Genomic DNA, 17,322 nt, shown 5'->3' with positions numbered 1-17,322 from the left:
GGTTAGAAGGGGGTGGTCAGTAGGTCAGAGAGGTTCTCCTGCCCCTCTGCTCTGCCCTGGGGAGACCACACCTGGAATCTTGTGTCCAGTTGTGGCCCCTCAGTTCCAGCAGGACAGGGAACTGCTGGAGAGAGTCCAGCGCAGCCACCAAGATGCTGGAGGGAGTGGAGCATCTCCCGTGTGAGGAAAGGCTGAGGGAGCTGGGGCTCTGGAGCTGGACAAGAGGACACTGAGGGGGGACTCATTCCTGGGGATCAATATGGAAAGGGGGAGTGTCAGGAGGATGGAGCCAGGCTCTTCTCGATGACAGCCAATGATAGGACAAGCGGTAATGGGTCCAAACTGGAACACAGGAGGTTCCACTTAAAGATGAGAAGAAACTTCTTCCTGGTGAGGGTGGCAGAGCCTGGCCCAGGCTGCCCAGGGGGGTTGTGGAGTCTCCTTCTGTGCAGACATTCCAACCCGCCTGGACACCTTCCTGTGTAACCTCATCTGGGTGTTCCTGCTCCATGGGGGGATTGCACTGGATGAGCTTTCCAGGGCCCTTCAACCCCTGACACTCTGGGATTGTGTGAGCACATGGCAGCTCCCTCCTGCTCCTCATCCTCCCACACATCTTCTTCTTTGGAGAAGAAACCACGCTCCCTACAGACACAGCGCTCTGTGCACCAGGGGCCAGTCTGAATTGCTTTTCTCCACTACACAAGAACAGGATAGAATGTCCTGGGTTGGAAGGACCCACAGGGTCATGGAGTCCAACTGCTGTCCCTGCACAGGACACCCCACAGGTCACCCCATGTGTCTGAGGACGGTGTCCAGTCTCTTCTTGAACACTGTCAGGTTGGGGTCGCGACACCTCCCTGGGGAGCCTGTTCAGTGTCCAGCACCTCTGGGGGAAGAAGCTCAGCCTACTGAGGCTAAAAAGTTTGACAGGGAAGAGGGGCACCTTGGTTACACCCACCTTTGGACAAAGGTCCCACACAACCAGCAGCAGAAGGAACTGCCCCACAGCCCCTCTCCTGTCCTTCTCCCACAAAAAGGTATTGATGTTTGGACCACGGTTGTTGGACCTTCCTGATCATGCCAGGGACCAGATTCAATCCCTCCCCTGCTTCTCCATCCATCAGATTTTGCATCCGGCTCTTACTGGGAGCCAGAGCTGATCCTCCCTCTTTCCACTGCACTCACATCCACAACCTCCACACCACCCCTGGTCCCCCCTGGACCTTCAGCTTTTCCACCCACAACAGCCCCTGTGGGTTTGCTCCACCAGCAGTGGGTTTGCACCACCATGGACCCACACAGCAACTTTCCACCAGGTCCATGTGAGCTTCCCCTCACCGAGAGCCAACAAGCCAGAGCAGAAAAGCCAACTTAATACATGAGCCGCGATGTGCGCGCAGGATGAGGGATGTTGGCAGGACAAGACCTCGGTCACCATTTGCAACTCATTACTTCTGGTTTTTGGACAGCACGCAGGCTCAGCACAACCAGGCCCACCTACCGAACCCAGCGCAGATCGCCACTGTCAACGACTACCAGCCTGGTAGGCCTGTGCACGGGGGATGGCATCCAGAAGCACCAGCAACGCTGGGAAAAAACAATGAGGTTACCAACACAGCATGTTTTACCAAATTTTAAGAGTCTACATTAAGTCTTGGAAAGCTTCCCGCCCTCCATCTGTTGCCAAACAGACCCCAGATTTCTATTTGCATCTTGCTCTTTGGCAGCGGCGAGAAATATTTCCTAGCGGGAATAAGAAAGAAGAAAAAGCTCTTCCATTCACACTGAAATATCTACTGGACATCCCTGGGGACCTAATTCCCAGAACACTGAAATCCAAGCCTCCAAATGGGAAAAATATACTGATCACCTGCCAGTAACCTCAAGAGTGGCAAGCCAAGCCCTTAATAACTGTCTGGATTACCATCTGGCTACCACACAGTCACTGGGAAAATGTTATTGTTCTGAGTTTGACTTACTTGTCAAGATAATTGCTTCGGTATTAATTAAATGTTCCTCTCCGCAGCTGCACAGAAAGTTCACGTGGATAATGTACTGATCGCACGGTATACGCTTCTCTTGAACGAGTGGGCACAGCACGACCTGTAGGCCCAAGTCTGTCTGTTAAACACTGAACATTCATGTTTTTGGAGTCTAAAAGCCTGGATATATTTCGGAAATTTGAAGGCCAAGACAATTAAAACCATGAGGGGGGTGAGAAAACCCACCCAAAGCTCTGCTCGAGGAAACACACGACTGTCCCCATTGCAAGTGGCCACAACTGGAAGACACCTGGCCAACGTCCGTCCTCTTCCCACCTTCCACTTCAGCACAGCGGCCGTCTCGCCCCACGGGGAGACTCCATCATCTTGAGGGTCTCTTCCAACCAAAATGATTCTATCATTCTATGAATTCTATGATTCTAAACATTAATTAATGTCAACCATAGAGGTGACAGCAGCTCAAAGGGCCTGAGAGTCCGGAAAGACTTGCTGACAGATCAGAAATCTTCCTGCAGCTTTCCTAACAGGGGTGAGCGTCATTGCTCCTCCAAACGCCACACTACCTTAACTAAGAGCCTGACAAAATATAATCGAGACTAGATCATCGTATTTACATATGCACTTCTACAAATCAATAAAACTTGTGCAGCTACAAAAGCCTTTATTACTTGTTTTTTCAGCACTCGCCAAACTGTAGTAAATTTTGACCAGTGTCCAAAGCCTGCCCCAAAAAGTGTATGACACTTAAAATGACATTAATTGCCTTTATGTTCTGCAGTTCTACTACCACATCATCCTTCATAAAGAAAATGGGGAGTATGTCAAGATCTTCCACCTGGAAAGCTCAGGCCAAAACCTTTTCCACGTTCCCCTGGCCTCACCTCAACCGTTTCTCCTTCCACGGTCAACGTATGACCCACTTTGGAAGAAACTAAAGGACCCAAAGAGCCCAGAGGTTCTCAGGAGGAGAGGGAAGGGATTGTCCTGACACGGATTACATTGCTGTGTTGCTAATTACAACGAGCCGGTTTTCTATTGAGATTACAGGCTGCGACACTGCCATTGTAACCTCTGAAGTCTCTCCAAAACCTTCTTTTCCTGTTGCTAGCTCAACGCTCTTGGTCGAGTCCCAGGCTGTGGAAATCGGGGCTGTGTTTTGATCAAAGACCTCCCCGTGGTCCGTGCAAATTTCAACGCTTGTGGTCGCCGGTTCCCTCGCCAAGCTCGAGCCGCTGCCTTTCAACGCCCGCTGCTCCCTCCTTCTTCCAAGGGGTGATTAGGCACGGCTCTCAAACGAAGCTGGTGTTTAAGAAGTTGTTTGAAGGCCTGGGACAGGGCTTTACATAATAATCATGAGTTGGTTTAATTAGGCTCTGCGAAATGTTTCAATTTTGGATCAAGCCGTTCAACTTTTTATTGTCCTTCTCAGAGATGCACTATCATGAATCAACTATGAAAACTGTAAAAAATGACAAATGAGCTCACAGAGAACCATTTCTGGACATGCTTAACCCCCCCTAGATGTCCCATATCTCCACATGCCGGGGCTCCTCAGCAAAACACAGCTCCCATCTCCAAGAACGTGGCCTTTGTTAACCAAGATCAAGCATCGTCACCTCATCCTGCCTGCAGCCCGAAGACCAAATCAAACCCGCACATCATTGACGGGGAAAGAACCAACACAGCTCCCTTGGAATTACAGTCAATCTATTTCCAAGTGCTGTGTCCATATTAGAGACATGGAAGAAAAGCCATGAGAGCCAAGAGCACCACACAACCAGGGAATCCTCTTAATGACAGAAACCAAAGCTCGCAGCGTCATTTCTGATCTACACAAGAAGAGCCTTAACTGGAGAAATTCAATTTCAAGCTCTTTCACTGTGCTGCTGTTCAACGCAGAATCTTCCCTTGAACAGGAGTCCAAAGCAAGATGCTCCAGGGCAAAGATTTTCTCCTGGGCATTGAGATAAAGTGTCTATAATACTAAAAAAAGGTATCAACAGTACTTGGGGCAATTTTATATCAATTTGTGCACTTGCCCAAGAGCTGGACATGCGGGGCTGTGCCGCTGGCATCAGATGCGGCTTCCTCGCTCTGAGCTTGTCCCTCTTCCCAAGGACCAGGTTCTGATGGTGTTTTAACAAAGCAAAGACTATTTCCCAAATAGACTCTGGAAGCTGATGCTCCAACTGCTGACAGAAGGATCTGCCTTCTTTAAAAGGATATAACAATTTAGAGAAGTTTCCAATCATAAAACCACCGCCGCATTGACAGGAGAGTCATGAGGAGACCTCCCCTAACCCGGGAAGCAAACCAGTCCCTCCTGCGAGAGTTCAGTTTGGGTAAAACCGAGAAGCATGAGGAAGTTTTATAGCCTGAGAGGTGATAATAACAGTTCGTGGGTAGGGAAGCATTTCACAAACCTTCTGGAACACGCCAATGGGGTACTGCAGGCTCGACCCTTTGGCTGGACACGGAGGGAAGGGATCCAAGCTGTTCCACGCTTCTTCTAGATGTCAGCAAAATGATCAATCGGCCAAGGAGGCCGATTCCTCCTCCTGGCCCCAGGGAGGGGTTATTTCTTCTGCAGCATCAGGTTTGAATTCATCTCACCTCAAGCGTGCTGCAAAGATACTCGGTCTACGCAAGAACGCAGCTGGTTCACCCTGGGACAGGAGCAGCAGAAAGGTCAATACCAGGTTAATAAGGGCTGGAACTTCATTCACCACAGGAGAGGAGTTTCCCTCTGGGCAGCCTGAGTCCTCCTCGCAGACATCGGCCAAAATGTTGTTACGTTAGTCACAAGCAGGACAAGAGTTACCCAAAATGAATTCTTCTGTTCAAAGCCAACAAATCCTATGTTTTCGCCCCGTGAGGTCACTACAGTTGTGAAGATGAAAACCAAATTGGGTTGGGTTTTGTTTGATTAGCTAGAAGAACAAGATGTGATCAAATCTCAAGATCTGTCAATGGATACAAAGGTGAAACCACTGAGGACAACGAGAATTTCTAAACTGGTCTCAAACTAGCACAGAGAAGAATGCCTTAAGGTCCAAAGGCAACAAACCCAGTTGGCTCCAATATTACAGGGGTTATTCTCACCCTTTCACGACCAGCTTTCTGGTTTTTAACACCCTTTAAAGACAAGGATAAAACCAGGTAGCACTGCTCTCCCATGCAGACCCACAGCTGACCCTCTGAGACATCGTGTGCATGACTCTAAGGGACTCCAAAAATCATTTTAATGATTTCAGAGTCTTGAAGGGATAAATTATGCAGCCACGTTCCTTGGAGATGCACAAGGAGCACCCATGAGATCAAACAGAAGCTACTGGAGATGAGAAAATAAAGCTGCTATCCATATGCATGAAGAAAGAGCCATCTATAAATAGCAAAATAGGAAGTTCAGGCTCCTTTAGGAACATAATTTATATGAAGTTGATTTTGTTCCCAACTTCAGAAGTGAGAAATAGGAGAAGGAATAAGAATTTATTGCAATCTGCTGTAGATGTTGGACGGCGGCTTTCGTATCTCGGCACGTGAGAGCGACCCACGGCTCCAGAGCCCTGCAGAAAGACACGCTGGGAGCAACAGGGCACTGAACACAGACCCTTCACTTTGTCTGTGGCCACGTTCAAAAATGACAGGCTGAGAAATGCCAAATGAGTGATACAGCAGAGAGCAACTCCAGCCCCTGGAAAATCCCCTCAAGATCATGGAGTCCAACAATAACCCCCCCTGTCCCTGCCCCATGTCCCTGAGAACCTCATCTCCGCCTGTCCAGCCCTCCAGGGATGGTGATGGTGGGGGAGTGATGCCACGGAGAAAGAGTTGTCTGAATTCGCTATCTCTGTATTTTAATTCAGACTTCATTAGTCAACGTCTGTGAGTGGAGAGGACTGAGACCCATCTCTGAAGCTGCTGAGGTCGGCCCAGCCTCGTGGGTGTGTTTATCTTCTGGCAACAAGGGCTGTTTTGTCTCCACCTATTTCGTGGTTGACCGCAGCTGAGAAGGCGGCCGGATCAACTCTCCATGCACCCAGCGGTAACTGAATTCAATGTTCCCTTGTCCTCAGCACCCCCTTCCATCTGACCGCGGTGCAGGTGGTGTGGAGAGAAACAAAACAACAACAACAGGAAGATTAATGAGTTTGGTCCAGCCTGGATTGTGATCAGCTGAGCTGTGTGATAGAATCATAGAATTATTTAGGTTGGAGATTAACTTAGGTTAAGATCATGGAGTCCAACAATACCCCACCCCTGTCCCTGCCCCATGTCCTGAGAACCTCATGTCCGTCTGTCCAGCCCTCCAGGGATGGTGACTCCAGCACTGCCCTGGGCAGCCTGTTCCAATGCCCCACAGCCCTTTGGGGAAGAAATTGTTCCCACATTCAACCTCCCCTGGCGCAACTTGAGGCCGTTTCCTCTGCTCCTGGCGCTTGTTCCTGGGGAGCAGAGCCCGACCCCCCATGCTCCAAGCTCCTTTCAGGCAGTTCAGAGATCAGAAGGTCTCCCCTCAGCTCCTGTTCTCCAGCTGAACCCCCCAGGTCCCTCAGCCGCTCCATCACACTTGTGCTCCAGCCCCTCACCAGCTCCGTTCCCTTCTCTCCACTCGCTCCAGCACCTCAAGCCCTTTCTTGGCGTGAGGGGCCCAAAACTGTCCCCAGGATTCACATTTTTTCCTCCCCAGGTCCCAGCACAATGACAGTCACTGCCCTGGGCCTGCTGGCCACACCAGTGCTGGCACCAGCCGGGATGCTGGTGGCCTGTTGGCCACCTGGGCACACACTGGCTCATATTCACTTTTTGGGTTGTCTGGCTATAACTGGGAGATAAACTGAGGTTCTGCGAAGCTCTCCTGAAGCCTCAGGGTGGACATTCACCTGCCCAAGCTTCCCACCCCTCCAGGAGAAAATGTTGTAGGGACAGAGCTCCTGGGATACGGGACTTTTTTAGTCACGGAGCTCACCCGCTGTACCTCCCACTCGTGTCAGCAAAGCTGAGATGCGTGTGGTTTCAGAGAATACTTCAGGGTGGGCAGGTTGTCTTCTGCTCCTTGGCAGCTGGGAGGGAAGGGGAGGACGTGGCATCCTATGCGCTGTTCCAGTAAAGAGCAAGAGAGACGTGACCCTCACTTCTAAATACCAAGATCCTGAGTGATGGGGGACACAGCAACATTTGCTGGCAGGAGCAACGTCAAACTGAATTTCAGACAAATGTCTGGAACAGTCTAACAGCTGGGAAAGAAAATAAAGGGCAAAATAAAACCCACAAACATTTTGAGTAAGAAACGGCAGCCGAGCAGCCCAGGAGGAAGCGGAGAACCGAGAATCTGCTGAACACCTTGCTGCTCCTTCACTGCTGTGTCACTCATCACTTTGTAGCCAGAGGCAGCAGAGACTGTGGGAACAGTGAGCAAAACCCTGACACTGGGGTTTGCTGATGAGCTCGGTACCTCAGCGTGTGCATTTCCACAGGACAAAGACCAAGAGACGATGATGCTGGTTTTTTAAGGCAGCTGCGACAGCCAAGCCCTCAGCACCGCCTGGAAAAGGCTCCTTGCCGGTCTGTGTGTGGCACCGTAAGTACAATAAGATGCTCCTGTAAGTGCAACCTGCAGAGCTGCCCTCACGTCTGTGTGCACACGCTCGGTGCGGAGCAACGCGGAGGAGCCCTGATTTTATCTATTTCCTCTGCAGATCTCCCTCCATCATCTCTAGCCAAAGGCAGAGGCAACACTGGGGCCTGACGGTGCTCGCAAAGATCAGATTCTCAGTACCAAAGGGCTGTGTCTACAAGATGGGACCATCTGACCTGGACAATCCACAGAATCCCAGCCTGGTTGGGTTGAAGGGACCTCTGGAGATCATCCAGTCCACCCCACCTGCTCACGCAGGGTCACCAGAGCAGATCACACAGGATCATGTCCAGGCGGGTTTGAATGTCTCAGAGAAGGAGACTCCACAACCTCTCTGGGCAGCCTGGGCCAGGGTGCTGTCTTGATAGAAACCCCCTTGACAAGCCCCTCAGAAAGGCACAAGCGAGACCAGTGACCACAGATCTCATTCCCGACCCCATCAGTGGTCTGACACCCTGTTGCTGGATCCCTCACCACTGGGAATCAGATGGGAATCAGGGATTTGAACAGGCTGGCCAGAGAGGTGGTGGATGAACCATCCCTGGAGACATCCCAGGCCAGGCTGGACGGGGCTCTGAGCAACCTGAGCTGGTGAAAATGTCCCTGTCACGGCAGGGGGGGCACTTGGCGGGGCTGGGAAGGTCCCTTCAACCTAAACTATTCTATGATTCCATGATCTCAGTAGCATGGAAACTCGGACTGTAAGGCAGGAAAATCCCAGAGGGAATTTCGAGCAGCAGAAGACTCCCCCACTACAAACACCAGCAGATCTGCCTCTGCTCCTGCTAACAGACCCAGGGGGCTGGGCAAAACAAAAACCATCATTACCATCCACCATCCTCCACAAGCTTCCAATCTTCACAGAATCACAGAATCCCAGAATGTCAGGGGTTGAAGGGCCTGCAAAGCTCATCCAGTGCAATCCCCCCATGGAGCAGGAACACCCAGATGAGGTTACACAGGAAGGTGTCCAGGCGGGTTGGAATGTCTGCACAGAAGGAGACTCCACAACCCCCTGGGCAGCCTGGGCCAGGCTCTGCCACCCTCACCCCCAACAAGTTGCTTCTCATCTTTAAGTGGAACCTCCTGTGTTCCAGTTCGTACCCATTGCCCCTTGTCCTGTCACTGGTTGTCACCCAGAAGAGCCTGGCTCCATCCTCCTGACACTCCCCCTTTCCATATTGATCCCCAGGAATGAGTCCCCCCTCAGTCTCCTCTTGTCCAGCTCCAGAGCCCCAGCTCCCTCAGCCTTTCCTCACACGGGAGATGCTCCACTCCCTTCAGCATCTTCATTGCCCTTTTCTCTCCTCCTTCCCTTCCCCTCAGAGCTTCTCAGCAGCTCTGGAACGTCTCCATTTCTGACCATAGGACCTCCAGGCTCCCGCTGCTCCCAACCCCACGGCCACCGTTGACACTTCGCATCTTCTGACAGCCCAAATTAGAGCCCCCGGTGTCCCACGCAGGGTTCCTGTAAACACGTCCCTATTACAGCGGAATTGCTTCATTTTTACTTTTTCGTAAGTCAGAAAAACTCTCTAGGGACAATTGAATCCTTTAATCTTGGGCAAGAGGAGCGGAGCGAGAGCTTCGCTGTGCGTTATGTGCCCTGCGCCGCCCATCTGAGTAAGCGACGTGGGAGAAAGACGGTGTAATTTTTTTAATTATTATTATTTCAAATAATTATTTAAAGCTGCGAGGGACCTTGTTTTTAAATCACCCTGTGTGCAACTCCATATATTCCGCTCAGACTGGCACGGAGAACTGTAAAACCCCAACGGCCAGGAGCTCCTCCAGTGCTGCTTATTGGCCATTGTGCTGCTCTGCATTGTCTCAGCCTGCAGACAACGCAATAAAAACTCTTTCTAAAACAATATTCTCCCATATTTTAAGAATGCGGTGGAAATATTTCTTCTTTCTGTTTTCTAAAACAAAATTTCGATGGAATGCCAAATTTAAGTGATTTTCCAGCAAGCCTCGGTAATTTGGGATGTTGGAACTCAGCAATGAGCTTAGGAGCAAACTCAGCTTTAAGCATGTGCTTAATTTCCCCTAAAGGTGACTTAAGCATGCCGAAGCACTTGCCTAAATAGTCACGGTTGGCTGTATCGAGGCCTTAAAAAGAACATAAAGTTTTGAAATACTGTTTAATAGTGACTTATGGTTTCTCTTCTCACTGAAAATGAAAAATTAATATGGATGCAAGAGTATTTTTCTTGGTTGCTGGCATGTTTCTCCAATCGTCCGCATGTTATTACACTCCGTTTTACAGAGAGGCATTATTTGTTCAGCTGAACTAGGCCCAGTTTATGCTGCATGATTCAGACATTCACTCGATTTTTGGACAATGGCAAAATCAGAGGGGATTTTCACAAAATCCCAGAATGTCAGGGGTTGAAGGGCCCTGGAAAGCTCATCCAGTGCAATCCCCCCATGGAGCAGGAACACCCAGATGAGGTTACACAGGAAGGTGTCCAGGCGGGTTGGAATGTCTGCACAGAAGGAGACTCCACAACCCCCCTGGGCAGCCTGGGCCAGGCTCTGCCACCCTCACCAGGAACAAGTTCCTTCTCAAATTTAAGTGGAACCTCTTGTGTTCCAGTTTGATCCCATTACCCCTTGTCTTATCATTGTTTGCCACCGAGAAGAGCCTGACTCCATCCTCCTGACACTCCCCCTTTCCATCTTGATCCCCAGGAATGAGTCCCCCCTCAGTCTCCTCTTGTCCAGCTCCAGAGCCCCAGCTCCCTCAGCCTTTCCTCACACGGGAGATGCTCCACTCCCTGCAGCATCTTGGTGGCTGCGCTGGACTCTCTCCAGCAGTTCCCTGTCCTGCTGGAACTGAGGGGCCACATCTGGACACAAGATTCCAGGTGTGGTCTCCCCAGGGCAGAGCAGAGGGGCAGGAGAACCGCTCTGACCTACTGACCACCCCCTTCTAACCCCCCCAGGTACCACTGGCTTCCTGGCCACAAGGGCCCAGTGCTGGCTCATGGTCACCCTGCTGTCCCCAGGACCCCCCGGTCCCTTTCCCCTACGCTGCTCTCTAATATGTAATTTCCCAACCTATACTCCTCCTTCTGCAAAAGTGAATTCTGCAATGGCCGAATCGACCTGAGATTCATTCCTGACATCAAACGAGGCATCAGCAAACTAGAAAACTTTACATAAAACCATTGAGGCGCTGGACACAACCAGCAAAGACGCTCCGCACCTCGCTCCTCGCACCATTGCTCCCTGCAAGGAATGCTGGAAACCTCACATTTCTTATAAAAGCCTCCTGGTTAAAGTGAACTCGTAACTTAAGCACAGCTCTCACCTTCAAATTTGCAAGATTCAATATAATTAATTTCACCGGGAGACTGAGCGCAGGATCTGGTTTAAGCACTGTAGAGGCGGGTGTTGCTAAGCCCGACCTACACTCCAAGTTGTGCCTTGGTGAGAGAAGACTCTGACAGGGTTTCCTTTACTCTAAGACATCTCAGAAAATGCTTTGCGTTAAACCTGAACATTAACACCGTTCTCTAAGATCAGTAATTACTGAAATTGTTCCTGACCGGTTACTCCTGTTTGCAATTCTATAGGTGCACGTTGCTTTTCGCCCTTCCCCTGTCATTTTTAACCTCTCAAAACAGGGAGGAAATAGGAAAAATTCATGTATCAAGAGTTCAAGCACCTCTGTAACGTCCCTAGACACACAGAGCACTTCACTAGACTGCTCCCCTGCCTCCAAACCAAACCTTCTGTCATGTTGCTCAACAGCGTTTGTTCTGAAATGTCTTAATATTGCCCAAGACAGGCTTGGGTTTGAAACCAAAAATCACCTGGCAGCACCAACAGAAGATGCTCCACGGAGAGAAATGCTCCAAAGGAGAAGGTTTGGAAGGACGTTCCCATACTTGACCGCAAACCCCAGGCAGATGGGTGGTTGCTCAGGCTGTAATTTGAAAGTCAACTTAATTGAGAGGAACCAGAACCAACCCAGCCGTTTATAAACACCTCCCTCTTCCCCACGTCCCTTGTTCAGCCAAACTCACTTGGTTTACCCACAATGGCACAACACAAGGGGGAGAAAGAGAAGGAGGAAGGTAACAGCGTCATTCCAGCACCAATGGGAACCCCACGTGGTTGTGCTTCCATGTCCTGCTCACCCATCCCATCCTCCATTGGCTCCAGGAATCGGCCAACGAAGGACACTCACAACAGCTCTAATTGCCATGGAGAAGTTGAGGGATCGCAAATGAGGGTCAACACAGGGCAACGTGAGGACAGGGCAAAGCAAAAGCCACCACGAGAAGCACCGCGGACCACTCGAAGGTGAAGGTTCCATGACATCTTATCATCGCCAGCTTGCCCACCACAGCCGGCAAAGAGCAACTTCTCCCCAGCTGCTCTAAAAACCAGCACTTCTGCACAGAACGCCTTATATTTCCCCGCTGGTAAGACACATAACATGTCCTGAGGTTAATTTGCTCATTTTGCTCTTGTTTCGGATTAGCTAGGTTAACAGCACAAACCCAAAACGTCAACGATCACGTCTTCCCTAGAGGGGGGCGAGGGGTTGAAAAGGCTTCTTCCCTCCCTGACATGCGTCTGGGTTTTACACTGTTGGTTTTGGCTCTTCGAAGGAAGGAAATTAAATGAACAGCTTCGGTTTTTTTAGCCTTTTGGAACACCAAAAAGGACAAATGCAGAGCAACAGGGCTGCGGGAGGACGCGAGGGCCTTCTCTCTGGCCACACACTTTTCTTCAAAGTTGGTTTACATTTCTAAAGTCCCTCCAATATAAACCCCCGCAGCTGTCATCACCCACACGCCAGGTCCCAAATAACGCTCAAGCCACAAAGCTCCCCCAGCAAGACTGCAAGGCCATGGGTATCGCAGGTCAGGGAGCCAGGAGGACATTCCTCCTGTAGCATCACGTAGCTGCTGCATCTCAGGTCTTCCAAGACCATCTTCATGGTCCCACCACCTCCACCTCTGCCCATACGAATCCATTTTGAAGCCCGCGGTCCCAAATTTACTGAGGTTCTGCACCACTTCTGCATCTCCTGAGCCGGGATGATCCTCTGCAAAGATGCTCAGAGACCTGTGGATGTAGCTGGAAGCTTCAGGAACCCACTTTCCTCCATTGAAGGGCACAACGCCACTACAGAACCAACTAAAAACCATGCGAGCATCCGGCATCTGCTCCAGTGCAAGGTCTGACCGTGAAAGGTGATGATAAAAAATGCTACAGATATTTTCTAGCAGGTAGTATTTTTCATAGGCATGTCTGTAATAAATACTAACAGCTGCCTGCGCCCCCTCTGAGAAGGTTCTAAGTTATAATTTAGAGACACTCAGTTCTTGCTGCAAGAGCGCAATAAGGATTTTTAAAGGTATAAAGAGATGCAAGACAAAAGTGCTATAAAGACAGAGGGGGGGAAAAAAGGAATAATATGGTTAAAATTCCCAGGAAAGCAGGAGATAAAGTTGTTTTCTAAGATGGAGGTAAAAGGTCTGAGCTACTAAAAGTCATCAGAAACAGGAGGGTGCCAGACAAGGTGCGGTAACAAACCTTCCTTGGACCGCTTTCCCGATGACGGCATCGATGCTTTTCATTTATAACACAGACACCTTTGTTGGAAGCCAAGAGAGATACAGACACCGCGGTTTGGCAACAGCTTCCTAAAAACACACGGCAGCCTTCCTGCTCTCTTCTTTCACTTCTACTTGCTATTTTACTTTGCTCTGCCGTGGTTTCTTCTGTTCTGGCCTCTTCTCTACAGTCTTTTTCTGACCTTTCCCTAAACACAAACTCCTCATTCCCCATCGGCCACCGCTCCTTGGCAAATCCTGCTGGGAAAACAAACCCAGAATGATCAAACAATTTTACCTATAGATACGTAGAGTTATGGACATGCACGCTAGAAATTTGTGCTCTGCGCACAAGCTGCTGCACCGGGTCGCGTCCTACGATTTATAAGTGTAATAGACATCAAAACAGGAAAACATTTAAAGTTATGCAACAGGAGCGATCATTAAAACCAGAAACAGCCTAACAAGGAATTCGGAGCGGGCGAGCGCTGTTCCCTTCTCCATCGTGTTCCCACCACGTGCTGCTTCATCTGAAAAGCAATTGAATCTCCCAGGAAAGACGGCCATAGAGATGATGACTTTTTCTCTTTCTCTATAAATACTTTCTGGTTTATAATGTTATTAGTTGGGTGCTGAGCGCTCATCTCAAGTCTCCCATCCCCTCAGCAAAAGCCAAAAAGCCAGCGCTCTCGTTTCATAAACCCAGGGAATTCTCTCTCCGGATTTCAACTGTTCCCAAGTCAAGTCTTGCGCCAGCTCCCCCAGAGCTGCGGTTTAGAGCAGCTCAACCCGCCACCAATTAGGAATTGAAAGGCTTAAAGAAGCTTTCTGGAGTTAAGAGGCAACTGCAATAGGCAAACATCAACAGAAAAATCAGAAGTGAACAATAATCGGTGAAGTAACGTGATTAAAAGGCCAAAGATTGGCTTTCCAGCTTCCTCCCGCGAGGACTGAAATGAGAACGGAACGAGGGAGAAGTGAAGGGTCAGACAACTCAGTAGGATTATGAGGCTTTTAACAGCCACGGGAAAGGGATAAACAGCGTGTGAGTCAACAACGGGCAGGAGGGTTCCAGTGTCTCTCCGTATTTTTCAAAATACAAATGAAGTCCAACCTCCCGGGGTCAGCAGGTCTGGAGGTGGAGTGGCCTCCTCCCTGTCCACCCCATCTGCACAAGGCAGCTCCGGCCAACACAATGACATTGTGGTAGGATCCCAAGTCTATGTGAATGTGACACCAAGGAGCTGCCAACTCGTTTGCAACACCTTTGGGTCCTCTAGTCAATGTCCACCAGCTAAGAGGTGGTCTAACCACATTTGTCACCGAACAGCAGAGGCACAAACTGCCTGTAACACTCTCCTGCAAGCCAGAGATCATAGGACCATTGAGGTCTGGAGCCCACCTACTCCAAGCCACCTGCAGAAGGTCATAGAATCATAGAATCATTTTGGTTGGGAGAGACCCTCAAGATCATCAAGTTCAACCATAACCCACCCCTGTCCCGGCCCCATGTCCTGAGAACCTCATCTCCGTCTGTCCAACCCCCAGGGATGGTGACTCCACCACTGGCTGGGTTATGGTTGGACTCAATGATCTTGAGGGTCTTTTCTAACCAAAAGGATTCTATGATTCTACAAATCCTGGCAATGTTTGACCCTGGATATTTAAGAATTGAGATGACCAAGGCATTCTAACAAAGCCCAGCCCTAGTGTAGGACAGGCACAGATATTACCATGGTAGGAACTGAAACAACTCCCACTCTCAGAGCTCGAGGACAGTTCTCCATTAACCTGACAGGCTTCAGATTCTTTGCAAATGGAAGAAAATATCTATATACTATAATAAGAAAAACGCAGCAGATGACACACTGCAGACATTTCCATCAAGGAAAACTGGGTCTAAGGCTTTAAAAAGAATTCCAAGAGGTGTGGATGCCTGGGATACCCAGCTGCACACAGTTCAGGAGACACAACATCAGGACCCAAACCCTGCCAGCAGCGACAAGGATTATTCTATGTGTAATTTTGATAAGGACTTTGCAGTTTCTGTTGGAGCCACAGTCAAGCCAAGATCAGAGATCACGAACTTAGAGACGCAGTTACTGCAAGCAGCATATCCCTAATGTCCTTATTTCCTAAAGAAGAAATACAACGTATTTGGAAATACAACAGTAGCTGGAGTTATTTTCATACTCACATTACCCAACAACATAAGAACAGACAAAACCAGGGGGAACAGTTTCTTTGAATGAGGTTACGCACTTGGGCATTTGGGAGCAAACACAAGGAGCTCTGTTCACAGCTGCCCTTGAACCTGCACAAAGCTCTGTTCTCCAAGCCCAGCCCAGACGCCCCAACCCTTTTTGCAGGTTGTTCGCCCCCCGCATGTTAAAAACACACACGTTGGTTTTAACGCCTTCCTTGGTCCACCACAACACAGAGCGCCGCCGCAAATTACGCGCTTGAAACGATCCACAAGAATCTAACAGGGAATCAACAACAAATGATGAGACAATGCGATTATTCTTTGGGACTGGAAGACTAAGGTTCAGGGTTTAATTAAAAAAAAAACAGGGCGAAAAAGGTACTCAGGTCTTTCTGTTGTTTGAGCAATGGTTTGAGGAGATTATGTTCTCCAAATAATCACATGGATGCTTTCTGGTCTATCTGAAGCCTTGTAAACAAACTCATTATGTTAGATCTTAAAAGAAGTAAACAAATAGTTGGCATCTGACAGCACCACGGGGTTCTTGCACAACCGAAAACAAACCCATGTCCCTTGGATGTCCCCCTGCCCACCTCACCGCTGCTTCATCGTGCCCATTGGAGACGCACGTGGCGGGGGGACACACGGGGCTCCTGTGATAAGTGTCGGTTCAGAAGAGTCACGGTGGTAGGACAAGGGGTGATGGTTTTAAACTAGAGGAGGGAGATTCAGGCTGGACATGAGGAAGGAATTGTTGTCCCTGAGGGTGGTGAGAGCCTGGCCCAGGTTGGGCAGAGAGGTGGTGGATGAACCATCCCTGAGACATCCCAGGCCAGGCTGGACGGGGCTCTGAGCAACCTGGGCTGGTGAAGATGTCCCTGTCATGGCAGGGGGGGCACTGGGGGAGCTGGGAAGGTCCCTCCAACACAAACTGTTCTATGATTCATCTGCATCATGAGCAGAAAGCGAGATTAACTTCAGCAATTCCAGAGCAGGCTCGGCTTTATCACGGCTGGGTGGGGACGGGGTCACGCTGGGCACCTGTTCTGGATGTGACAGCAGCACCGTCTGATCTCCTACCCTGCATGTTATTCCCAGTGCTTGCTCTTATGGAGCCGGCAGCAACCACTGCCCAACTTTGCATGATGCCAAAAGCCTCTGGCAGAGAATGAAAAATGTGATAATAACAATAATCTGTTATTTGTTTATTATCTCCTTTTGGGCACAGATTCCACCCCTGCCCCCGGCTGCCCGGTGCTGCACATCCAAACGTACCCGGTCCCAGCGCGGCCAAGCAGGCAGGACACCAACAAACACCGATGGTGACCGAGGGAGGGACGGGACACAAAACCACACGGGCTGGCACAAAACTAAGACTGTAGCGCCTGCAAAATAAACCCTGATGGCAACAAGAAAGCAGAGAGACCGGCCCTTTGCGCTGCGCCCGTTCCCTGCCCGCATCTCCCATCCCGTCCCAAATCACCTCTGCTCCCCCAGCGGCTCCTCTGCTCGGAGCCTCCATTCGAGATCTTACCCGTGAGAAAGGGAGCGAGGGAAATCTGTTCACAACTGCATCTGGTTTGAGCGCCCCCCAAGCCCCCGCGACGTTCTTTATCTTGTTATTCTAATGCAAACAGACTTCTGTGATTTCTTTTATTTTCTTCACATCCAACATTTCAGCCTTGCGGTAACCGCAATCCTGGCAGGCTCTCCCCCCCTGGAAAGGGAACAAACTTCCAAATCATTTCTAAATAACCATTTCAAGAGCATAGCTTTTATTCTTTCATGCCACAAAAGTCAGAAATTTTGCTCGGGACCGCAAGCTGTCAACTTCCCAGCAAACCCCAAATCCCACTTAACTCTCTATTGTAAACAGTGTAGTATTGCGCTACCACA

At 49.8% G+C, this 17,322-nt stretch overlaps 1 protein-coding gene across 5 annotated transcripts in view; it reads right to left on the bottom strand.

The window, feature by feature from the left end:
• EXOC6B (exocyst complex component 6B) overlaps window positions 1-17,322 on the bottom strand; it is a 311,842-nt gene that overhangs the window by 202,017 nt on the left and 92,503 nt on the right. The window lies entirely within an intron of this gene.

Source organism: Streptopelia decaocto (assembly GCF_964273445.1).
Source record: "Streptopelia decaocto genome assembly, chromosome: 4".
NCBI lineage: Eukaryota > Metazoa > Chordata > Aves > Columbiformes > Columbidae > Streptopelia > Streptopelia decaocto.
The sequence above is the reverse complement of the archived record's forward strand: the minus strand, read 5'-3'. Positions and strand labels throughout refer to the sequence as shown.